Source organism: Eptesicus fuscus, chromosome 16, assembly GCF_027574615.1.
Source record: "Eptesicus fuscus isolate TK198812 chromosome 16, DD_ASM_mEF_20220401, whole genome shotgun sequence".
NCBI lineage: Eukaryota > Metazoa > Chordata > Mammalia > Chiroptera > Vespertilionidae > Eptesicus > Eptesicus fuscus.
Window position 1 is genome coordinate 6,643,794 of NC_072488.1, and position 25,956 is coordinate 6,669,749.

At 43.7% G+C, this 25,956-nt stretch overlaps 1 long non-coding RNA gene across 1 annotated transcript; it reads right to left on the bottom strand.

Annotated features, from left to right (window-relative positions):
- Positions 1-3,010: 3,010 nt before the first annotated feature.
- Positions 3,011-11,032, bottom strand: LOC129151868 (uncharacterized). Its single transcript, XR_008558575.1, has 3 exons — positions 10,984-11,032; positions 10,777-10,859; positions 3,011-3,062 (listed from the first exon to the last, which is right to left on the bottom strand). It is a non-coding gene; the product is annotated as an uncharacterized LOC129151868 (long non-coding RNA).
- Positions 11,033-25,956: the final 14,924 nt, after the last annotated feature.

The window sequence follows — 25,956 nt, forward strand, 5'->3', positions numbered from 1 at the left end:
ATCCCACTTCTGTAGGTACTTGTTTCAGAGCTAGGAAAACAAAAGCAACAAATCAGCACAACAAAGCTCATAGCTGGGAATATTAGCTTTCCCTTGTTGTGTAACAAATTACCACACACTTACCAGCTTAAAAACACACTCATTTATTATGTCACTGTTTCAGTAGGTCAGGGGTCTGGGCACAACGTATGGGGTTCTCTGCTTAGGGTCCCACAGGACGGAGTCAATTTGGGGCCAGGTGGGGCTCTCATTTGCAGGCTCTGGGGAAGAATCTGCTTCCAAACTCTTTCAGGTTATTGGCCAGATTTAGTTCCTTGTGGTTGTTGGACAAAGGTCCCATTTCCTCGTTGGCTGTGGCCCAGGGTTGCTTGCTGCTCCTGTGGCCACACACATGCTTCCTCTGGCTTCCCGTGTGCCTCCATCCATCTTCATACAGCAATGGCCCATCCAGTCCTCACACCTCCAACCTCTCTGACTTCCCCTTCTGATTTTAAGGATGTATGTGCTGCTAGCAAACCCATCTGGGTAATCTCCCTATTTTGAGGGCCATATAGCGTAATACAAAAATCTTAAGAATGAAGATTCATATGTTTGAAGAGATAGATCAGGGTAACTATGGGAAAGAGGTCATTTTAGAAACTCTGCCCACCACACTGGGGTATGTATTGTTCCAGGTTTTGAGGAAGCTTCAGACACCAAGAGATTTCACCTAGAAGATGACATCTAAGACTAAGACCCTGAGTAAGAAGGGAAGGTTCTGGGAAACAAACAGGAATATATATATTTTTAAATATATTTTATTGATTTTTTTACAGAGAGGAAGGGAGCGGATAGAGAGTTAGGAACATCGATGAGAGAGAAACATCGATCAGCTGCCTCCTGCACACCTCCTACTGGGGATGTGCCTGCAACCAAGGTACATGCCCTTGACCAGAATCGAACCCTGGGACCTTTCAGTCCGCAGGCCGACGGTCTATCCACTGAGCCAAACCAGTTAGGGCACAAACAGGAATATTTTAAACTGCAATGATGAAGGCTCTGCAATGCTGCTGGGATAAACCTACAGGAGAGGCACAGAGATCTAACAAGGAGAGAAAGCAGCAAGGAAGGAATAAACACAGTTTTGTTAGGAAGGATCTAGAAATACCAGGCCTCATATTAAATATACTGACGGGCAAGTGAATAATCAGCGAGGAGGCCGAGTGCACAGGATGGGAGAGCCAATGGACACAGGACAGAGAGTCCTGAAGGAGAATCCCAGGTGATGGAAAACACCAAGTAAACAAATCCCCAGCTCAGAGCCAATAAGCTGCTTCAAGGCTGAGAAGTTCCAAGATTTAGAAAATGGGGGTGGGCTGTAGGGTGGAATCCGGACATTTCACTGGTCTGGCTAGTAAGTTGAAAGGAGAAAAATATATATTAGCTATAAGTAGGAGAGCCAAATAATTCCATTACAAGGAAATACAGGCAGCAAAGATGAAAACTAGACAACCTAGACTAGGCATCTTTCACTTTTCAGCCTCCTAGAATGTTATTGCAATTATATGGCTTTATCTTTTCCCAACTCTAGGAAAATTAATTATAAAATATTAAAGATGATAAGAATCCTTAGGGATCGTCTAGTCTAATCTCTTCTCATAACCTGGAAAAACAAGGACCAGAGAAAGAAAGAAACATATCTGGGTCAAGCAGTGAACCTCAAGAACAGTCAGTTCTAGGGAGAGAAGCCTTCTACTCCCCAGTCTGGTGTCCTTCCTAGCACAGGGGGTTATGTTCCTCTCTCTTAACAAACCAGCCTTCATATCTTATGCTGTTTAATAAATAGCAACTAAAAGTAGGTTTTGCCCAATGTTGGATATTCTGTAAAACATCATTGTGGGTCTTCTTTTAGGATTTTTATAAAAGCTTATACATCTGTATTTCATGCTGTCCCCCCCACTCCTTAAGAACATTTATTTTTTCATGCAAGAAATTTTGGAGTCAGAGAAAGATAAATATCACATGATCTCACTCATTTGTGGAATATAATGAACAACATAAACTGATGAACAAAAACAGATCCAGAGACAGAGAAGCATCGATCAGACTGTCAAACCTCAGAGGGAAGGTAGGGGAGGGTGGGGATAAGGGGGAGAGATCAACCAAAGGACTTGTATGCATGCATATAAACCTAACAAATGGACACAGACACCAGGGAATGAGGGCATGATTGGAGGGGAGGGGGTAGGAAGGGCAATGGGGGGATAAGGACACATATGTAATACTTTAATCAATAAAGAAAAAAGTATTTAAAAAATTTGATTTTACTTCAACTCCCAATGGCTTTTAAATTGTAAAGATTTCTGTGTTGGTCAGAATAGGTCTTACAATTTTATCAAACAAAAATATTTTAAATAATTTCATATGTGAAATAAAAGTTTATCCCCCATCAAGTACTAGGAGCATGAAATGTGGATAGTAATGAGATTGAGGTCTGCATTGAAACACATACTTGATAAATAACTAGCTGTATGAAAATACCTCGGTTCCTCCTCTGTGAAAGATAGAAGTAGGAATGAGTGGTAAGTGCCATGTGCATGAGTGGTGAGCTGTGCACTGTAAGCTTTAAGGGAGTGCCATTCCCACTGCAGTCTGTAAGAATGGGCTCCCCATGAAATAGGAAAACTGTGATGTTATATATGTTGTTATACAGGAAAAATGCACCACAAATGGGAACATTTTTAAAAATGGAAGATACTATTAGACCATCCATCCCAATAATCATCTCACATTTGGCTGTAAATTCTCAGAAATCTCCCTTGTTGGCTGAGAAGGATACAAGATACTCCTTTTGTTCTATCTGAGAAGAGCGCTTTTGCTGTTGAGATACCACCTTCACTTAGTGAGAGTCCTGCTAAGTAACTGTCCCGCTTGCAGTCAGGGGCCTAGCGAAGAACCCAACAGCAGTTGGAGAAGGAAGAGTGTGTAGTGATGAGCTCGGTTGGCTTACCATAAACAGAAGAGAAGCCAAAAATTGAGGAGGAGAATACACAGGGAGGAGTCCAGTGGGAAGGCTGTATATTCTGTAGGCATGGTGACAAAAACAAAAATTAAAAGTGCTCAAAATTAATCCAGCCAATTTTACTAAGAATAATACTGTCTAATTGAAAAGAACTCAAGTGGAAGGTGTATCCCCACATGTGCATATTTCTTCAACATTGATTCTTCTAATGACTAATGCAGATTCTTTTCAGATTTTGAAATCACCTTGGGCAATCAAGTACTAAGACAAGATATTTGAGGCCTCTACTCTGACATACAGGAACATTAATAGAGAGAGTTACGGATTAAGAGAGAGGAGGGAAAGAGAGATCCAGAACAAACTTTCAAGCATCTTTTAGAAGATTTATTTTTTTTATGTTATCTAGTTTTAGAACAAATAATCAAATAGGAAAGTCCAATGATTTTAAAGTTAGGAAATCTGTTTCAACTTGATTCATCCCAAGGTGACCCACATACTTCAGCCCCTGTAGCTCTACAAATGCCAACTATCTCCTTAGACAAGATCTAGCCTGGGCCACTGAGGGGCTGGTGTTGTTTTCTACTCTAGAACTGATTGCAGCAACAAAAATGGCCCCTGTTGCATTCTGATACTTGGCAGTAAAGGAGCAATGGAGCAAGCAGCCACATCTTGCTTTGGTTTGGGGAAAGCGTCCTCTGTATGGCTCTTTGATGGACAACTGTAGAACAATTATCAGAAATTAAGCTGAATTCATGCATTTTTCTTTTTGTGTTTCTCAGAATCAAGCTATAGGGAAAGTGAGTCCTTCATTCATGAGCATGTATTTATTAATTCAAAATGAATATAATACAAATGTACATGTTATGAGGTAGGAGCTGGGAATGAACACAACATTGGAAAATAGAGCCATTCTGTTCATAGAAATATTGAAAAGAAGGATGAAATGTAATGGTTTCTCAGGAACCTTAATAAATAAGAAATGATACGAGATCTTTGCTGCCATGGATCCCTGCCTACTGCAATGGGAGTGATGTTTTTGAATGTTCTTCCCATAGCTGACATGTAGCCACATGGGGATTAAATGAAATAACAGCTACAAGGTGCATAGCGTAGTGGCTCCCATTATCAAATGGATGCTCCTTGCCACACCACAAGTGCTCAATAATGTTAGTCCAATAATTCATGGACTCATGTATTTCCAATTGCCCAATTCCTTCCATTTACGGGAAGTCCCCCTTTCTCATGTGAATCATATTCATTCATGATGATGCCAAGCTATATATTTTGGGCACATACTGAAACAGATTCACTTCTGTGGAGCTACTCACTCCCTGCTTCAACCACCAGGATCTAAATCCAGAAGATGATACCTGAAGTCCCAGGCAGAGAAGGGACAAAGAGCATTAGCATCCAAACAAAAACTCAGTCATTAAGTGTCTGCTGTTGTTTTCCCACCCAGTTATCTTGCCTGTGCCTCCCTGTCCAAGTCCTCCACCACCACACCTACCCTGTGAAAAATGTCAGTGTTTGGGGCATATTTACTTAGCCATCTACTCACTGGCTCTGGGATTCTGTTTTGTTAGATCCTGTCGTCACCACCAGGCTGGAAGCCAATGTTTGTACTGGGTGGGAGTTAGAAGGAGGCATAAACAGAATCAACCCTCTTGTGCTTTAAAAAATCAGGCTAGAATTATATACATATTTCATGTCAGAAAAATAAAATGTGTCTTGGCAGTGGATGGGAAGTTGGAGCGCTTGGAGGGGGAGTGGAGAATTGGCAGAATTGCTCCCCTTTTCCTTGGCCCCCCGCCTGACAATCATTCAACTCTTTGCTCTTGGAGTCAGCTCCTTCCCCCTCTCTGAGGCCTTCCAAGTGCTACAACTTCCTTGCTGTCATCCTGCACATGTTGTCAGAACCCAGGATGGCTTGAAAAGGAAGAGCACTTTTACAAAATGGTGTTCATTCCCTGAATTGCTTAAGGCTTGTGTTCAAGTCACTGGAGTGAATCTCCTTCACTTTGATTTGAGGAGAAAGCAATGTTCATATGGCAAGACCAATTCACAGGAGGATTAGACAAGCTAAAGGAGAACATATTTAGGAATTTACCTCTTCGGGAATGGAAATCCCATTTCTCAGATTTGTAGAGCACTAACATTGTTATCTCCTAAAAAATATTTTGCTAGATTTCTCTAAACTCAGTTGTTTCCTTCTGGCTTGAGTGGTTCTGTTTCTCTAACTCAGTGGTTCTCAACCTTTTTAAAGCCGCGACCCTTTAATACAGTTCCTCATGTTGTGGTGACCCCCAACCATAACATTATTTTCATTGCTACTTCATAACTGTCATTTTGCTACTGTTATGAATCGTAATGTAAATATCTGTGTTTTCCGATGGTCTTAGGCGACCCTGCTAGTGGTTCTCAACCTCTGGTCGCGACATTAAAAAGGTTGAGAACCACTGAGTCTAACTCCTGGTGTCGTCCATGAACACTCAGAGTTGCAGTCTCTTTTGAATTGTTATCTGTACAAAATGGGGCCCTTGCCCTAGTCCTTGAGATGCATCCTTTCACTAACCAGCTCCCAATGCTTCCATTGAGTTCCCAAGAAGGGCCTCTCCATTGTATCCTGTGTTCCCCCTCAAACTCCCCAGAAAGTGCTGTTCCTCACCAGGGTCTTGGAAACCCTGGAGACTTCTGGTGATTGGGGCTGTTTGTGTCCATGAGACCCCTAGTTACAGGTTCTAGAAGGCAGAGATGAATTTTCATAGACCTGCATGACAGCTTCCTACCCTCCCTAAGAAAACTCTTTCCTACCCTCCCTAAGAACACTGCTTTCCTACCCTCCCTAAGAAAACTCTCCTCATTTGAGACTCAGGTCACTAGCATGCTCTCATCTGTGTGTCTGTCATCTGCCAGCCTCTATATAAGTCATCCCCTCATATTTAGCACCTAATTCATAATGTGGCAGAGCACCTTACTCTTCATCTTAAATCCTAAAATGCAGCGGTGATTTCAACCACAATCTTAGAACCTCACTAATTGAATCGACCATCCTCCCCATCTAAACAATTCCCTACAAGCCAGACCCTGGGATTCTTCATCTTATAAAGCATTCTAACCCCCACTAATATATCTTCTTTGGAACCTCACCCTTCTAGCTTTGTTTAAGCAGTGCAACAATATAGTTTAGTAGAGAATGCTATCATTCAAATCCAGGTGGCAAGTACTCCATCCCATTAAAAATGCGTGAGCACTGTTCCAGACTGCCACACTTTCCTTCTGACATGACTAAAATAGGAGGCTGGGAAGCTTGCCTTATCTAGAGTTGAGTCCCAGATCTTGGCTTTGTCCAAAGCAATCCAGGAATTCAAGTTACACTAATGTAATCTTCCTTCCTGTGCCAAAAACAACTTTTGGTGAATCTTCTACACTTACTTTGTAGGCCATACATTCTCCCCCAAATGTGAGTGTTGATGAACTGGAATCGACTAATTTCCGAGAATTTTCAGGGCAAGGGAATAGCCCAAACACTTGTGAATTTTGCTGACTTTTTGTTGAATGGCTAAGCCTCCCTCAGCTCTGTGTTGTCAGCAGAATTAACCAGTCTATACCATTTTTTATAGATTGTGAACAGGGAGGACCTCCAGCCTGACCCCCGCCGGGCCCCAGTAAATCTCACAGTGCACAGTTAAAGACACTCTTCTAGGCTTTGTTTTCCTACCAGTCCATCATCTCCTCCCATGCACTTTGGAAACTAGCAGAACTTCTTTTCATCTGAGATTCACAGGAGGACTTTTGTAAACATCTGCTGAAGATCCAAATAGGTTATTAAGCAGGATCCAGTTTGTCATGTGACCTCCAGCCTCCAGGAACATCTTACTATGTTCAAACAGGGTTGTTTCCTTGCTTGAAAGACTCTGTATTTCCTGCATGCGCCCAGTAGCATCTTCCTTTTTACATACTAACCCTATGGGATTGCTTCCCCTAGATCAGTGGTCGGCAAACTGCGGCTCACGAGCCACATGCAGCTCTTTGGCCCCTTGAGTGTGGCTCTTCCACAAAATACCACGGCCTGGGCAAATCTATTTTGGAGAAGTGGCATTAGAAGTTTAAGTTTAAAAAATTTGGCTCTCAAAAGAAATTTCAATCGTTGTACTGTTGATATTTGGCTCTGTTGACTAATGAGTTTGCCGACCACTGCCCTAGATGACTCCTTTCTACTTAAAGTGTAAATACTTCACTTCTTCCTCTATTTCAGTTTGTAATGAAGTCTTTCAAGGTGGGAAGAAATTCATGCAATTGCAGGCCCTACCTCCATTTATTTGAAGACCACTTCATCTTTTTACCAGCTGGGTTTAGAGGGAGGCTCTTGGAATATTAACTTGGAAATCCCTTGAGATCTTTATTTCTTAAAATGGTCTACTCCCAGGGTCCATACAACAGTATTATTCTTTTTTTCTCTTTAAATATATTTTATTGATTTTTTACAGAGAGGAAGGGAGCGGGATAGAGAGTTAGAAACATCAATGAGAGAGAAACATTGATCAGCTGCCTCCTGCACACCTCTTACTGGGGATGTGCCCACAACCAAGGTACATGTTCTTGACCAGAACCGAACCTGTGACCTTTCAGTCTGCAGGTCAATGCTCTATCCACTGAGCCAAACCAGTTAGGGCCAACAGTATTATTCTTATACTAGAGGCCCGGTGCACAAAATTCGTGCACTGAGGGGGGTTGTCCCTCAGCCCAGCCTGTACCCTCTCCAATATGGGACCCCTCAAGGGATGTCCGACTGCCCATTTAGGCCCAAGGATCGGGCCTAAATGGGCAGTCGGACATCCCTCTCACAATCCAGGATTGCTGGCTCCCAACTGCTCGCCTGCCTGCTTTCCTGATTGCCCCTAACCGCTTCTGCCTGCCAGCCTGATCACCCCCTAACCACTCTGCTGCCAGCCTGTTTGCCCCCAACTTCCCTCCTCTGCTGGCCTGGTCACCCCTAACTGCCCTCTCCTGCAGGGTTGATCACCTCCAACTGCCCTCCCTTGCAGGCTTGGTCCCTCTCAACTTGCCCTCCCTTGCAGGCCAGGTGCCTCCCAACTGCCCTCTCATGCTGGCCATCTTGTGGTGGCCATCCTGTGTCCACATGGGGGCAGGATCTCTGACCACATGGGGGCAGCTATATTGTGTGTTGCAGTGATGATCAATCTGCATAGTACTCTTTTATTAGATAGGACAGAGGCCTGGTACAGGGGTGGGGGCCAGCTGGTTTGCCGTGAAGGGTGTCCCTGATCAGGGTGGGGTTCCCTTGGGGCGTGGGGCAGCCTGAGCGAGGGGCCTGTGGTGGTTTGCAGGCGGGCCATGCCCCCTGGCAACGCAAGCAGAGGCCCTGGTATCTGGAATTTATTTTCCTTCTACAATTCAAACTTTGTAGCCTGGAGCAGAGCCAAGCCTGGGGCTCCCTCCGAGGCCTGCAGCCATTTGTGTTGGGGTTATAATTGAAACTCTGTTGCCTTAAGCGGGTGGGCCCAGCCAGGTTCTGTGGAAAGCTTTGCTTTCCCTGTTGCCAGTGGCAACCCTGGCCTGCTCTCTCAAGCTCCATTCTGCCTCCATTTGTTTGAATTTGTTTACCTTCTATAATTGAAACTTTGTAGCTTGAGTGGAGGCTTAGGCCTGCAACGGCTGGCAGAAAGCTTGACTTCCTCTGTTACCTAGGAAACCTTGCTCTCTGTGGCTGTAGCCATCTTGGTTTGGGTTAATTTGCATACTTGCTCTGATTGGATGGTGGGCGTGGCTTGTGGGTGTGTTGGAGGTATGGTCAATTTGCATATTTTTCTACTATTAGATAGGATTAAGACCAATACCTCATTCTATAGAATTGAGTGAGAAATAAATCCATATTCATTTTGCAGATAGGCTGAGACTTTAAAGCTATTTTCTATACGTAGCTGCCTACCTTGACCTCTCATCCCAGGAGCTGCATGTTCTGCCTTCCCTTCAGGAGGGAGAGTTGGAGTGAACCATTCAAAATCCCTCACACAAAATATGAAGAAGACAATGAGACAGAGAGGTCCTACCAATAACCATATGCTAGTGGGGGCCCCTTGGGCTTCAGCTCTTCTCCCCCCCCCCCTGCTTCTCCTTTGTTTATAGAAAAAAAGTGGGAAACATTAAAAAATATAAAGAAAATGATAATGGGAACTCATAAGTCACAGCCATGGATAACTATTATTCATGTTTTGATGAATGTCATGTTTTATCATGAAAATGATATTTTATATAATTTGTATTAAAATTATATAAAATTTTGTATTGGCTTATTTTTATACATAATATAGCACAAGTGTTTTTCAACATGAATAAAAACTGCAATTAACATATATTTGATGATCAACTAATGCATTATTAGCAAATACATCACAATCATTATTTGTTTTGATTCTGAAATTGTCTCTGATTTGGGTTAAGGGAATTCCTCAAAAGCTTGCTTCTAAGTTAACTGAAAATATCTCCATCGCTATTTTTTTTTTTTTAGCCCTTATATTCTGGATTTCCCACCAAAAGTATTCCAGATTTGTTCTCATAGTTATCCTGCCCTCAATCTGGGTTTGGTCATTTCTCCAATGAATCTGGATTTCTTTTAGAGGGAAATAGAATTAATTCTAATTTTTTAAAAGGCAAAGTGTTTGTTTTAAATTTTCTTTGGTTATTAGTGAAGTTAAATTTTTCTCTAAAATGTATTCCTTGCTTACATTCTTCTTTTATTATTCTCTTTTTAATTTAATAATATTTTAAAATATTTTTATTGATTTAAGAGAGAGGAAGGGAGACACACACAGAGAGAGAAACATCAATGAGAGAGAAACATCAATTGGTTGCCTCCCTATACGCACCCCAGCTGGGAATCAAACCCACAACTTGTGCATGTGACCTGACTGAGGATGGAACCAGCGACTTCGCTCAAACAACTGAGCCCCACCATTTTTTAGAATATTTAGAATACACACTAAGAATGACATGTAGTTTTATATTTAGATTAAACCATCTGTTTCTAAAGGAGAAATAAGCTTGTAATTTTACTATTCTAAATGATGGTTAAATCCCCCAAAACACTTTCCATAAAACTGTGAGAGACATGTTTCATAACTAGTCATGTTTCAGGACATCATCTCGATGGTCAAATTCAGATCCTCAGCCCGTGGGAGCTGAGTCTCTGTATCGTGCTTTCTGCATTACAGAGGCCAGGCATGCCTGACTACGGGGTAGGACTGTAAAATGTTTGCTGGTGGGAACAGCAATGGCATTGGAGAAAAGAATAAGTTTGAAGAGAACAGAAGTGGTGACACTGGAAGGAGACATCTCTGAAAGAGAAGAACGGGTTCTTTCAGAAGCAGTTGTGGAAAGAAAGTACCAGTTAGAAAAGAAATCAGAAAACAAGAGTGGCAATTCATAAAGAACTTGACTTTTATGAAGACTACCAGGCGTTTGAAACATTCTATAAACACATATGGATGGGAGAGAGTTTCCCTCTGCGGGTCTAGAAACATCTAAATTACATGGTCATCACTCTTAAAATGAAATTACAGTGAGAAAATTAAATAGCAGTTCTATTTTGGGGCATGTACACCAACCATAAACTCACATGTTGAAGTCTGCATGTCATATCTGAGATGGATTTGCTGTCAGAAACACTTTCATCTCACCCACAGACATCGGTGACCTCTCAGGCTGCCCCCACTTGCCCTGAGGCACAGAAGTGACCAAGAAAACTCTGCACCCACCTCAGCTGACCTGTCGTCTGGGCTCCCCACCACACTGGTCCTTCAGTGGCTGCCAAAGCTGCAATCTCTGGACTTTCCATTTCCTGTGAAATCACAGAATATATTGTCCATTTAGGAGACTTTTAGCCAGAGACAAAAGGGCCATCAAAATACTCATCAAAGTTTTCAGAGAGGAAGGAAATTAATTGATTGTGTCCCTATAGCTACCTTGCTTCTTTTTTCTTTCCATTGCTTTTCCTTTGATTAGATTCCATTGCTCACTGGAACCCATCTTCTCACCAAGTCACCATAGCCTCCTCTGTATTACATTTCCTTGCTCTTTTAAAAAAACACAAAAACTAATTTTGTATATTTTCTTAGGATCTAATTGTTTTAGAAAAGTTGGAAATGCAAAAAAAAAAAATGTAAATAAGAAAATACAAGCTACCTATAATTCTAGCATCCAGAATTGACCACTTTTTATCTTTTAATGTGTATGCTTCCATTCACTTTCTCTCATTCATGTGTCTTCTCTACATGTCTTTATGTGATTCTGTCTCTACCTTGCTGTCTGTAAGTATGTACGTAAAGAGACAGAGACAGGGAGATAGTCCCTCCAAAGTGTGTGTGCTTGTGTGTGCATGTACAAACGAGCAAGAAACAAACTTTTGATTTGTTAAGCTACTGAGATTCCAGATTTATTGGTAATAACAGACAGAGATCATCTAAACCAATGCTGTTATTCTAGCTGAGGTGGTTGACAAACGGGTGCACACAACTGGAATGGATGGATGGAGGGTGAAGGAGAAAACAGATGTAATTAAACAGTAGGGAACCAAGAATACACCTGTGATAAGTAGGCAACCAATTTGAGTGCTTCAGAGCCAAACATATTTTAAATAGTTAACCAAGGATTGAGAAACCACACTCAGTCTGTCAATAGGTCATTTCATTCCTATATTCTTTCTCAAATATTTGTTCATGGCTTGAAAAGTGTGAGAGCATAGGATAGGCACCAGAGATACATTAAGGATCAATGTGGTCCCTTCTTTCAGGATGCGGATGAAGGAGAAAGATAAGCTTCTATATAACTGTCAGCAAAAAGAGCTCTTTTCAACAAAGAGCTCTGAGGAGAAGGAAGAATTAAGTGAAGAACCTAATAGTCTCCAATTCCATTAAAGACTGTCAGTTGTTTCTTCCTTTCCCTGATAAATTACTAAGGTTTACAATGAATTATCCTTAAACTTGTGCCATCTTTTTACTTTTAGCTTCTAAGAAAACTCTAAAATCTGTAAAACTGATCAAAGTTGTCAGCTGTAGAGAAAAAAGATAAAGATAAGAGCCCAGATAAACCAGTGATTGGAAAATCCACACTCTTGTTTGACTTATCTGGCTAACTGTATTTAATTAGAGAAGATTCTTTAGAATTTGCAGAAAGTTGGGATTTTCACATCAGAAGCCCCAGGTCTTACTGTGACTTGCCTCATCTGCTTCCCTGAGCTGCTGAGTCAGGCTGGTGCCTGTGGTGCAAAGGCAATGGGGACATTTGCTGAGGGAGCCCTGTCCAGTGCCAGGCAGGACTGAAGTCTCTGCCCTGGGCTGTGCCAACAAGAGTCTCATATCAGGCCCACCTGCCTAAACAAGAGGAGCCATGGCTACCATCCAACTTACCAACAGCGGGTAGTGATTTACCCATAATCCCTTCTCTCCACACTTCCAGGGAATGTCTCTTCTCTTTTCTCTATGATGGGAATTACCTTCACGCATGAATTCGAGCATGTGGAACCAGAAACCTGCTTGTGCCACTCCAAGTGGGCCACACGAGACACATCCCTGCCCTGTCATCACTCTGAGAGCCTGATCTGGACGTCACTTTTTGCAGTTTGAACCTCTTTGCCTTGGAATGTCACACCACACAGGAGAGCTGCCTAACGGTGTCTGTGTTACCTTATCATTCAACGTGTATCTGTATCAGAAAGTAAATGAAGAAAAGGTTCAGAATTGTGTATATCCTTCAAATCAAGAAAACACTGAGATGCCGTCTTCTCAGAGGGAAAGTGATGTTTTAGCAAGAGGCCTGAAATTCTGGACATGTTAGATGGTATTGCCCTGGGGGTGGAGGCCAGGAACATTTGAATCTTCCCCTAATCTCCCAGTTCCTTCTTATAAAGTCCCTAACGGCATTATAAAAACAAGGGACAACAGCAAAATGGGAAGTTAAAGTACACGTTATTATTTGCTTGGTCAACGCCAAATAAACAAATACAGAACTTTCTGGCGACGTGTCTGGGGGACATGGCAGATTATCAGATCCCAACCCAGACCCCAAACTCTAAACTGACTATCTCATCTTTGAATCTTAACATCCTTGGGCTGCATCCGCGGTGCAGGAAAAGCAAGTTATAAATAAAGAATGTACTGCATGGAAAAAGAAATAAAGTTAACCTGGAGACATTTCAGAGACAAACACAATCTTTTATGACACCAAACAACAAACAAAGGAAAAGTACTCTACCATAAAACAACAGCTCTATCATAAAAAGTAACCTCTCGTCTTCAGGCCGGTAAGTATCCTGGACCTAATTCCTAAGTGATAGAGAGGGATCGTGGGTTCCAACATCCACCCTGAGGATAAGAAGAAGAGAAGAAATCGAAGACCTCCAGCCTCTCACTGACCTGGCCACGTGACTGGAGGAGAAAGAAAATTTTGATACACTCTGCACTGCCCGCTGGTGAATATCGCCCAAACAGCAGGAGGCCATCTGGTATGGTTCGTTCAGTAACCGTTCTCTTAAAAAGAAGTGGAAATGGGACAAGAGGGTGAAGTGATAGGTTTGCCAAGCCCCTACACCTCAGGGATTGGTTGGGAAAAGAAAAAGTGGGGGCTGTTATTTATTTTAAAGGTAGTTGTTTTGTTGACACAGTCACCACAATTACTATGCCCTGGTGAGCCTCTTACACATTGGAGGGGCATTTTGTAGGAACTCCTGCAAGTATCACAATTCCCATTAATTAGGTATTTCATCCTTACTCTGTAGATCAAGAGAATGTGCCTCAGAAAGGTTATTTTTGACCAAGGTCTCATAGCTGTTAAATGTGACCTTAAGGTATCTGAATACAGAATCCATCCTATTTTTTTAATGGGGTTATTATACTAGAACTGCACTATTAATTAAAACATGTTTGATTTTTTTCTTATTAGTCATTGCAATGTGGCCCATAGGGAAATATTAAAGTAGATAGACACTGAGTTATATTTTCTGTACACAAGTGGCACAAAGCAGGCATTGTTTGCCATGCCCTTTGCAGAACTCTCAAAGGTGTCTTGATACTGTCAAGAACAGAAGCTTCTTCACACTCAGAACTTCTACCTCCTTCCAAAGGAAACAGTCTTTCTTCCACCTACTCATAATCACCTTTATTCATATGCTTACTCACCACAGAGGGCTAGGTACCAGGGTTAAAACAACTACTGGAAACAATGGTAGGAATATGTGCATATATATTGCATTAAATATATAACATACTAGTAGCCCGGTGCACGAAATTCGTGCACATTGAAAGGGAATTAATTAGATGAAATATTTTAATATTGCTATTTGCCCTTTCTCTATAATAAAAGTGTGAGAGATAAAAGGAAATGAGTACAATGTATATGAAAATAATACATAAATTTATTAATAAGTAAACAATAACAAACTGATATAACAATAACAAACTCGTAATATAAAAACAACAGTGATGCAAATAATGATTGATAAAGTGATTAAACTTATTCTAATATCTTCCTGTATACCACATTAAGAGTAAAAACACTTTCAGAGTGCTTGACTAATTTCCCTTGAGATAAAGTATTTACAGCTTTAACTTTAACGTAACATGCTCTTTGAACTCAAGAGAAAGCAACAGCCGTAACTGGTTTGGCTCAGTGGATAGAGCATCGCCCTGTGGACTGAAAGATTCCAGATTCGATTTTGGTCAAGGGCATGTACCTTGGTTGCGGGCACATCCCCCGTAGGAGGTGTGCAGGAGGCAGCTGATCGATATTTCTCTCTCATCGATGTTCCTAACTATCTATCCCTCTCCCTTCTTCTCTGTTAAAAAAATCAATAAAATATTTTTTAAAAATTCTTTAAAAAAAAGCGAGAGAGAAAGCAACATATAACTGACCATGTCCAAAAATGGGTTCAGGTAGGAATATCCCTACTCTGTCTAGAGTTTGTCCTTGTGATTTATTAATAGTCATCACAAATGCTGGCATAACAGGAAAATATCTTCGAATTAATTTAAATGGGTGGCCAGTGTCAGATGGGGACAAATCAATTCTTGGAATCAAAACAATCTCTCCCTCTGCAGATCCTGTTAATATTTCAGCTTTGATAATGTTAGGTTGCAATCTTTTGATAATAAATCTGGTACCATTACATAGACCCCATTTACTGTTAAGATTTCTCAATAGCATGATGATTGCACCCACTTTCAATTTTAATTTATGACACGGCATTCCAGAAGGAGTAATACTATTAAGAAATTCAATAGGAAAATTTTCCTTTTCAGCATCATCTGTTGAGTCAATGGAATCACCACTCAAATAGGCGTGAAAATCTCCATCAAGTATATCCAAAATTTCTTCATTTAATTTTTGAACGTGCTCATTTTTTGAACAAAGAATTGCATGTTTAGATATATTTTTAATATTATCTATAGATATACTATTTCCAAAGATGGCTTAAATAATAGATCCATTAAAAATCATTTCATGGGGAATTTCAATAATATCCATTCCTAAATGAAAATTGCTATCAAGTTTGCCATCTCCAAGTTTTACTAACCATTCACTATAAGCAGAATCCTCTGATCTCATATTTGTTTTAAGAGACAACTGTCTGAAACATCCCCAAACACTACAGTACTTTAAAACTTATTTGTACTATGGCCAATCGTATAGCATGGCAACACAAAAATCCCCTCTGAAAAGAACTTTCCCACCAAATGCAACATTCAAATTAGCGCCAGCGAGAGCTTTATATGTATGGCACCTGTGCGAGTCAAAGTTTATTTTTATATTTCCAGTGCATCATATGTACCAGTTGGTCAGACGGATGGACAAATGTCGGTCACTTAGCCTTTTATCTATACAGATTATAAGTCATGATTTTAACTTTTTAAAAAATTATCCTTTAATATCTCCAAAGCACAATGAGTAAGAATCTGAAGGTTTATGTGGCTTCTATTTGGTTTCTAGGACAAAGTTCTTTCCTTTACCCACCACTCACTTCTCTCCTTTTACTCTTGAATGTTAATTCCAACATAATTTTTGTAACACCTCTTGAAAAGGATCCCACCAAGTTTTTGATAGTCCACATGATAAAACTTACAGAAAAATACAGCATGAGACTTTCATTCTCTCACTAAGTTCTTCATATAACTGTAATTCCTCAGCCTCTAAAGAATGAAAAAGGAGAATAAAAGTGCCTTCTCTCATTCCAAGGCCTTTCTCAGTCAGGCAACCACAAAAAGAAAGAATGAGCCTACAATTCATGCCATGTAATCTCTATCAGGCATAATTCAAATCCCATCATGCAAAGTCTGGGATAATTAAAATGTATAAGAGAACAGTGGTGACCTGGGGGAGAACTTATGAAACCTTGTCTCCTGCTTTTGCTGAACATTCTTTTCGTTATGCTAGACTCCAAGTCCCCATCGGGGACCTGGTCAGATGGCTGTGGGTGCTAACCCACGCCACCTGGATCCGTGATCGGGGACCTGGGCAGCCTGCTGCAGGCATTAACCCACGCTGCCTGCCCTGGTCCGCGATTGGTGATGGCAGACCGGGGCAGCCGGCTGCGGGCTTCAACCCACGCTGCCTGCCCTGGTCCGCGATTGGTGATGGCAGACCTGTGCAGGCGGCTGCGGGCTTCAACCCACGACGCCTGCCCGGGTCCGCGATCGGTGATGGCGGACCTGTGCAGGCGGGTGCCCCGGTCTGTGATCGGTCATGGCGGACTGGGGCAGCCGGCTGCGGGCTTCAACCCACGCCGCCTGCCCCGGTCCGCGATCGGTCATGGCGGACCTGTGCAGGCGGCTGCGGGCTTCAACCCACGCCGCCTGCCCCGGTCCGCGATCGGTCATGGCGGACCAGGGCAGGCGGCTGCGGGCTTCAACCCACGCCGCCTGCCCCGGTCTGCGATCGGTCATGGCGGACTGGGGCAGGCGGCTGCGGGCTTCAACCCATGCCGCCTGCCCCGTCTGCGATCGGTCATGGCGGACCTGTGCAGGCGGCTGCGGGCTTCAACCCACGCCGCCTGCCCCGGTCTGCCATCGGTCATGGCGGACCTGTGCAGGCGGCTGCCCCGGTCTGCGATCGGTCATTGCGGACCTGTGCAGGCGGCTGCGGGCTTCAACCCACACCGCCTGCCCCGGTCTGCGATCGGTCATGGCAGACCTGGGCAGGCGGCTGCGGGCTTCAACCCACGCCGCCTGCTTGGGTCCGCGATCGGTGATGGCGGACCTGTGCAGGCGGCTGCGGGCTTCAACCCACGCCGCCTGCCTGGGTCCGCGATCGGTCATGGCGGACCTGTGCAGGCGGCTGCGGGCTTCAACCCACGCCGCCTGCCTGGGTCCGCGATTGGTCATGGCAGACCTGGTCAGCCGGCTGCCAGCGCTAACCGCCTGCCCCAGTCCACCATCATGGCTTGGATCTCACTGGCATGGGTGCTCCCCTCTCCCCCCGCCATCTTTGCTGGTTTAACGTATATTTGTTTCTGATTGACTGGTGGGCGTGGCTGGTGGGCGTGGCTTATGGGTGTAGCGGAGGTGCGGTCAATTTGCATATTACTGTTTTATTAGATAAGATTCCCTGCCCATTAAGAGAGATATAACTGATCTCATTAACAGGTGCTATAGAATTGAGGATTTCCTGATGTATACATAACTGCATATGAATGTACCATCTAAATATTCATATATACATACATATACGTATATCCACATTCACATAGCAAACACTATATGAATAGTACTGTTGTTGTTATTGAGAAACAGGTAGATAACTAGTTTCTGGGATGTAAAGAGCTAGAAGGAGGTCACTCCCACCCTTACAACCAAAAAGCCAGAAAACTACAAGTTTACAAATCTTTTTTGACCATATCAGAGAGTGGGGTGAGTAGAAAGAAGGGGTTGGGGAGAAGGCTATGCCTGAAGGCATCTCTCCCCTTTCTATCACCCCGCATAGTGGTTTCCCAAGTTAATCTCTCAGGTCACATCGGAGACTTTTTCTTTCCTTCTCAAACTCTGTCTCTTATTTCAAAACCCAGAATTTTAAACCTGCTGAGAAAACACCTCAGATAATCTTAGTTTGATTTTTCCTTTGAAAAAGAAATTAACCATTTCTCAATACATAGGCCACCATTAGAAATGCTGGGTAATTTTATATCATTCAAATTTTTTTCAAAGAAAGGCAGCGTTAAAGCACAGATGAAATAATGATGGGCCAAGATTTTGTGTGTGTATTGTTACTTCGTTTTTCCTTTTACCGATTATTCCCATCTTTATAAGATGTACAATCAGTTTTCTTATTCATCTTCAGCTACCATCCCTGTAAATCACACGCCAGCCACACAGAGTTACTCAGCCATTCTCCAACCAGGTCATGACTTTGGTTGTCTGCTTCCTCTCTGTGGAATAACAGCCTCACTGGAAAACTCTACCCAACCTCCAACACATATATTGTCATCTTCCCTAAGTGCCTCAGGGATTTGAACTCAACCTGCCTTTCCCTTCTCAATGATGTATACCAGCTTCCATTATCATAGAAGCTACTAGCCAGTTTTCACTGTGGTTGTTGACAATGCAGTCCTTCCTGATGACATCATGCCTCTGATGGTGTGGATTGTCTTACGTTCCCTTGTATCTGAACCTTGGCTGGCACCTCATAAATGTCTGAGAGCCACGTAGAGAGAAGGGACATAACGTCACAGGAGAGCTCTTTCCAGCTCTTCACAGGCCTTGTGTGCAAGGACAGAACATATTCATTCTCTGCAACTTGCCAGTAATCCATTGTCTTTATAGGAGTGAGCTCTGGGACAAAGGCAGACACTACAGTTCAGTAACATGAATACTGAAGGCTCACGTGAGCTAATTTTTTTATGGGTTAACATTCAGAGAGTTGTTTGGGAAAGAAACTGTGGAAGATAATGGCTAACCTCAAAAGCGCCCAGCCTTTTGTTCTCATGAACCAAGCTCTAAGCCGAAATTCAAAAGCCAACACTCAAGCAAAGTCACGAAAAGCACTCAGAAAAGCAAAGCACACACCTCATTTATTCATTTGGCCCTTCACCAAGACGCTCTATTGTTGCTTGTCATGTAACAGACATGCAGGAAGCCTCAGCTGATCCATCCTCCCAGTCTTGAAGGTGGGGAGGAGTCGATGGTGCCCATTCACTGGACACAGATTCATCTAGAATGGCTGGATAAGGCCTTCGTGCCTTCCCTGCTCCCTGTCTGGGTGGCTGCTAACTCTTGCCTCAAACATTGACATCTAAACAATCAGCAACTTCTACCAATAACACTTTAATAACCTCCTTCACATTCTCAATGTAGCATCTGAAACTCCATAAACAGGAGTGAACTAGTAGCAGTCTGAAGTTGTCATCATTGACAGCTTGTGATTTATCTTAACTCTCCCTCGCCATTTGGCCACGACTTTAAGTAAACACTTTCCGTCTTCCTCATGTTCTCGTTACTGCCACCTCCCACTAATAAGAGAGACTGCCAAGAAAAGCATCCAGACAGTTCATTTACCTCCCAAACTTGCCTGAAAGTAGCCGCCCCAGTTTAGACAAGGGGCGAAGCAACTACTGCACATTTTCAACAGATGGAACAATGCTTCCCAAATTATTTACATTAACATTATTTGTTTTCAGGATGTGTGGAACGAATGGGTAGCTGAATGAAGTATTATGACGCGAACTGAAGACACCAGCAGTTCAGGCAGCCCGTTGATGGTGAGAGATGGAGATGGGCCATTTTGCTTTCTAAGAAGCTGAGGAGCTTAAGGTAGTCTCTCCTCGCTAAGTTCTTGGTACCGCTTGTCCTGTCAGACTTGGTTCAAATTCTTAGGGAGGTTCCTCACTTAAAGCACTGTGGCCAAAAGACCCCAAGGCTATCTCCTTCTCACCCATCAGCCAGGGGCTAAGTTGGGTCAAGCTAGTTGGCTGAAGTGCTATGTAGCTGGCCACCAGAAAGATAGGTTCCCCCTGAATTTCCTGTGAGTCTCATGAAGCCATCTCTAGCAGAAATTAAAGACACCTTCACTCACTAAAATGATGGAGCCCTCTTGTGATTCAGCCTTCCCGAAATTCTTAATGGCCTGCCCACACACATCCAAAGTGGCATTGGGTATCCTAGAGAGGACCGCCATGAGCACCGTATGCCTAGCTGTAGTTCTTTCATCCCTTTTCAACCAAACCAAGAGTAGAGCAGCATGGACACTGGCAGATGGCTGGCTACAGACAGGAAAAGGGTGAGCACAGACCTGCTGTTTCTTCAAGTGCCCATTCCCTCAACACATACCCCGAGGCTTACATCATGGGCATTAGTGAGGATCGGAGGATGCCAGAGCGGGCCCTCTCGGTGCCAAAGTCAATCTTGTGGCAGGAGATTCCAAATTCTGTTTGGGAACTCACATGAAAATTCTTCGTGTGGAATGTCTTAAATCATCATGTATTTATTAAGTGTTTAGTGAGTGCATTCAATACCCAAGGCTCTGTGTCATCTGGTTCCATGGGGGATCCTTGAAATGCCTCTCCAGCAGTCCCCTCTGCAGGGGAGAGGTAAAGCGCCATCACAATGCTAAGTGGTAGACCTACAGGGGATCTCTCAACTATCCTGCGGCTGAACGCCCAGGTACCCTACTGGCCTTGTCCTTGATGCTCGTGAGGCACAGCAGAAGGTGCAGTGGTCGGGGCTGAGGCTGCTTTATTCTCACATCTGCCACTACAGAGAGATGAGACACCAGGCTGTGCAAGCCCAGTCAGGGCGCCTACAGAACAACGGGGAGAGTGCAAAGAAGCTCCAAGCACTGTCTCCGGATTTGTCATTAGAACATTATTGGGTGTTTGGTTCTCTCTCCCTCCCTCTTCCCTCTATTCTTCCCTCCCTCCCTCTCTGTTTTTCTCCTTCTCTTTAAGGAGTCTTCACAAATATCTCATTCTGTCCTAGCCTCCTGTTAAATCCTGAGTTTCTCATTCACAGCTGAGTTGCTTTCTCTTAAATGGTACCCGCTTTGCGCAGAGCAGCGATGGGTTCGCCCGAGTGAAGAATTACCGCATCCTTATCTAAGCAGCCTGGTCAGACGCTGGCAGGCCTCACTGCATGGGCTGTAGGGGACCCAGAGTGGACCAATGACCAAATGTGGGACTTCAGCTCCTATTTTGGGAGTTTATATAGTTTGGGAGAGAAAAAGAACACCGAAAGTGGCATGTTGCCCTTATCACTTTGATACATTTATAAAAATATGTAGAATTTTGATATAATGAAAGGATGATATAAAGTTTCTATATTTATAAAGGGGTTAATACTTGAAGTAGCAAAACCTGCCACACACCCTCCCAACTGACCTCCCTCCCCCGCCACCCCGAAGTTTCAGGCCACCAGGACCAGACCGCAGTCACCACCACCCCACCCCACAGCCCACCCCTTGTCCTGGGCCCTCTGCAAACTCCTGGTCAGAGAGAGCCTTGTCCCCCAGGAAAGAGTGTGGCCCGGGCTAACTTTCCCCTCCCTGCCTGACCTCAGTGCTGGTTCTGCTCAGTGTCCTAAGTCTCTGAGCCCGTAGAGGAGGCCCCTTGCACATAAGAATTGTTTAAACCCCTAAGGATTTCTGCTCTCTGACCAACCAACTTGTACAACGAAGTCTATTATGTCTTTATACTCTAGGGAACACAAACCAGACACATGAGCCAACAGCACACATGGAATAAACATGGACATACACCTGGATGCCCAGAATGCACACTCAGACACAGGAGCCACACAGAAGGCCGGGCCAGGGGACAGATGCCTCCTGGGCTGTGCACACACCGCCCCGGCCCGCCCTCACTGACATCACTGCTATCACTCAGAGCTCCTGGCTCTGCCTTTTGGGCTTAATTCCTTCGGGCTACAACCCAGCAGGGCCTGGCCTGGCCTGGCCGGGGTGAGCTGTGCTGGACAAGGCGGGGCAGGGCAGGGCCAGCCAGGGCAAAACCGCAGATGGCTCCAGGTGTCAGTCTCCGCCTGAGCGGGGCTCCGGAGTCCATGGTGACTCAGGCCCTGCTGGACTCGAATTACTGCAGCTTTAACCGCCCTGAAATGGCCTTGCACCCCCACGCCCCACACCAGCCCTCCCCGACTCCCCACCCGCCAGATGTATGGTATTCATTTCAGCCTCAGCCCAAACATACTGTCTGCCCCAGAAGGAGCAGGAATCCACGCTGCCCTCGGGGCTTCAGAGAAGGGGCTGGGTGTTCCTGCCTGAGCCGGAGGCTCCAGAGAGATGCACCAGGTTCTTTCAGGCCTGACCCTGCAAGCTGGGCTCCATCTGCTGAACTCCACGGAGCTCCGGAAGCCAGGGCTGCTCGCTCCTGAGTGGGTGCTCAGGGCACAGTTTGGGGAGATGGTGAGTTACTCCAGCACCTTTTGTCCCTCAGCAAACAGATCGGCTCTGCCTTCATAAATCTGGTAACACCCTCCGACATCCACATTTTGGCCCAAATATGTTATTCATTGATGGTGTGAGCCATTTTCATGGGGGTTCAGATGAAACATCCTTATAGGCCACTTGCTGTGTGGCCAACACTGTGTTGGGCCTTGTTCCTGGGAACTAAAGGTCAGTTGGGGCACCTACAAGTCACACTAATAAAGCAGAAAAACAAAAAGCAAACAAACAAACAAAAACAACTCCTATCTTCATCTCCAGCTACACATGTGACTTCGGAAAGTTACCCCAAGGCTCGCTGAGCTTTTTTTCTCTCAGCTATAAAACAAGAAAGTCTATTCACAGGTTCTTTGAGAATTGTATAAGATTCTGTATAACATAGCAATATTAATGACAAAAATAATCATTGTTACTCATTGAGTGCTTTATTACCCACAGCAACTGGATCGAACTTTAATTTCATTTAGTCCTTACAATGCTCTTCTTAATTTTATCCTATTTTACTGTAGCTAAATTAAAAAATCTGTTAATAAAGTATGGGAAGATAAAGACAGAACCCCTATGGGGATATTTAAATTTTAACAAGGGCTCTTAAACACAAAAATGTTTATAAATCCCAAGGTATGAATCTCAAATGGTGAAATTTTTCACAATGTGGCAGGAAGCAGGAAGATAATTTTTGATAAGAGATCTTGCTAGTTCCCATTATTTGTAACACAGAAGCAAAAACTTTTCCCTAACATTTTTCTTTAACTTTGTCCAGGGTCAAAGGATTAGACAACGTGAAGGTTAATCTTACATGTGTGACTTATGAACTTTATAACCACTACTACTCTGATAATGTCACTCACCATCATCAACAACTCTATCACCAACACCTCTACATTTACCACCATCTCCACCATACCACCATCACCAACAACTCCACCACCAACACCTCTACCACTATCATCAACAACAATTCTACCACCAACCACCTCTACACTTACCACCACCTCCACCACTACCACCATTACCTGCACCAACACCACCTACTACCCTAATGCCTACAGCTCCTGCTCTACCACCCCCACCCCATCCCCACTATTAATTCCACCATCACCAATAACACCACTTACACCAACAGCCCATTAGCACCATCTCCAACAACAACTCAACAACAACAACCACTAGAGCTATGACCACAGCAGCATGTACAGTGAGCAAAGCGCCTGGCACTCATAGTCCCTAAGCTTTACTAGAACCCTATACAGAAGACATTTTATCTTGTTTTGCTTATGGGGAGCCAACATCTCAGAAAAGTCTCAAGACTTCTAACTAGTGGAGCAAGGATTTGACACCAAGAGTAGTTGAATGGGAAAAGAGTGATCTTCTCTCTTCAGTCATCTTCCCTTCTCCCATGCATTTGTCTTTATTCTGAAAGGCCAGACCCTATTTGTCTTCTCTGGAATATAAAATGGATCTCCCCTTCCAGCCTGTGTTGACTGCATGTACAATGAAGTATTCTTGCCTGGAAGTGATTATCTTAGTTTACTGAAGTGACAGGAGAGTTAGAGTCACTACAGAAAGATAGAGAAAGGAAGCTTGAAAGAAGAGTTAGTATTTAGGAATCACATGTGAAACTTACAATGTCACAACATATGGGCCCTGAGTATTATCTAAAGGCAGCAAAGCCTCAGCAGCAGGTGGGGAAAGTCCAGCCGAGGTGGGGGAGGAAGAGGGACAGGCAGTGGGGCCATCTTCCTGTCAAGATGGGGGTGTCGAATTGCTGTCACATCAGAAATGAGGGCAGCCTCTGAGACTGGGGTTAGCACCCAGTGGGAGGATTGAAGGGATACTTTGAAGTCTAAATAGCATTTCTGAAGAATGCTAGGCAAGAATTCCAGACTTTTATAGAGGGATATGGAGATTGGCTATGTTTTGCTTTTGAACGCTATTTATTTGCAGCTTTCTAGTACTTTCTGTCATAAATTTGAACTGAAATGGATATTAAGTTGTGAAAACAACACAGTTCATGCCTATTTTTCACACACACACACACACACACACACACACACAAGACTCTTAAACTGCCTTGACGAGCACATAGAATGGAGTTTGGATAATGCCGTTACCCCATTTTACACTAGAACTAGTGCCTCCTCGGCCCCACTAGAGAGAAAATTCATTTATTCCCTGTTGACATTTGCACTTGAGAACTCATCCGGCCCCTTGATCAGTAGAACTAGGAATTCTAGACTGTCTTTCTGTAATATAAGGAGAAGGTACCAGAAAGATACAGGTGACAAAGCTGAGTGTTTTTGTGCTTGAAATGTTAACATCTCTACCTTGCTGGCTCAGCGTCTCATTTTCTAAACCAAGCTAGACCAGACTCTGTCCCTCTGAAGACTCTAAGCCATAGATTCTCACTTTGTTTTGTCTTTTTTTTGCAAGTGCCCTGCAAACGCAAAGCCAAGAAGATGACGTGCAGCAAATGCAGATCACTGCATGCAGTTCTTACATGATTGTCCACACAAATGGGTCAACCTCTGGGTAAGGGCCTCACACAGATCTCATTCTCACAGGAGGACTGGCAGAGGAATCGTGATTAGCCACCTCATCTGATCCACTAAGATAAACTCTGGGAATGATGAGATTTACACACATTTGAAACTCTTCCAAGCATTTTGTCCTTCCTTATATTTATTCAAGTAAATAAATAGATAGCCTCATCAGAGAGTTTATAGATGTCCTCAGACCTGTCATACAAATGTGTCCTCCAAGAGCTTCCATATGAGTATATTTAACTTTCAACTTGTAAATATATAGATCGGGCTCACAAACTAATCCCCGTGAAACAGTCCTCAGGGCACTCATAGCTGCTAAGATTGATGGTTTAGAAACCACATTCTGTTGGGGAACAAGATAAATTGTCTTGTGTGAGTCCTGGGAATGCCACAAAGCCCGAGAGGAAGCCTCCTGGCTGGGCGAGGGCCCCTGTGAAGAGAGGAGGCTGACGCTTCCCCCAAGGAACTCTGGGCTCCCACTGCAGCCTGAGCTACACAGTCAGTACTTGTGGCTGGATTGGCTGCCTCTAATCCCTCTGGGGAATAATCTGAAGGTTGCATTCATAGTATTAATGATTAGTAACTCCCGTGCCCACGGTTGGCATTAAAAACGGCATCGTGGGCATAGTGATAATTACCTTTGGTCTTAAAGAATAAGTAGCCCAGGATGCCTGTGCCCCCTCTATAGGAGGCCTTCTCTCCCCTGCAGAGTAAACTGGCATCTTTCTTTGGCTTATTTTGGAGAAATGCTTTCCAAGCCAGCATGAGCAGCCTCCGGAGTATTTTCTGAGCCAGCTTCTGGTGGGGTATTGGGCTTCGGTGTATTCTGAAGAGAGCAGTTGGCATACTCAAAGAATGAGTATATTTGTAAACCATAATCACATAAATGCGAAGGAAAACACAGTGTCTGCCAGCAATGTCTCCATCCTGTGTGTGGACTAGACGAGGGAATGGTGG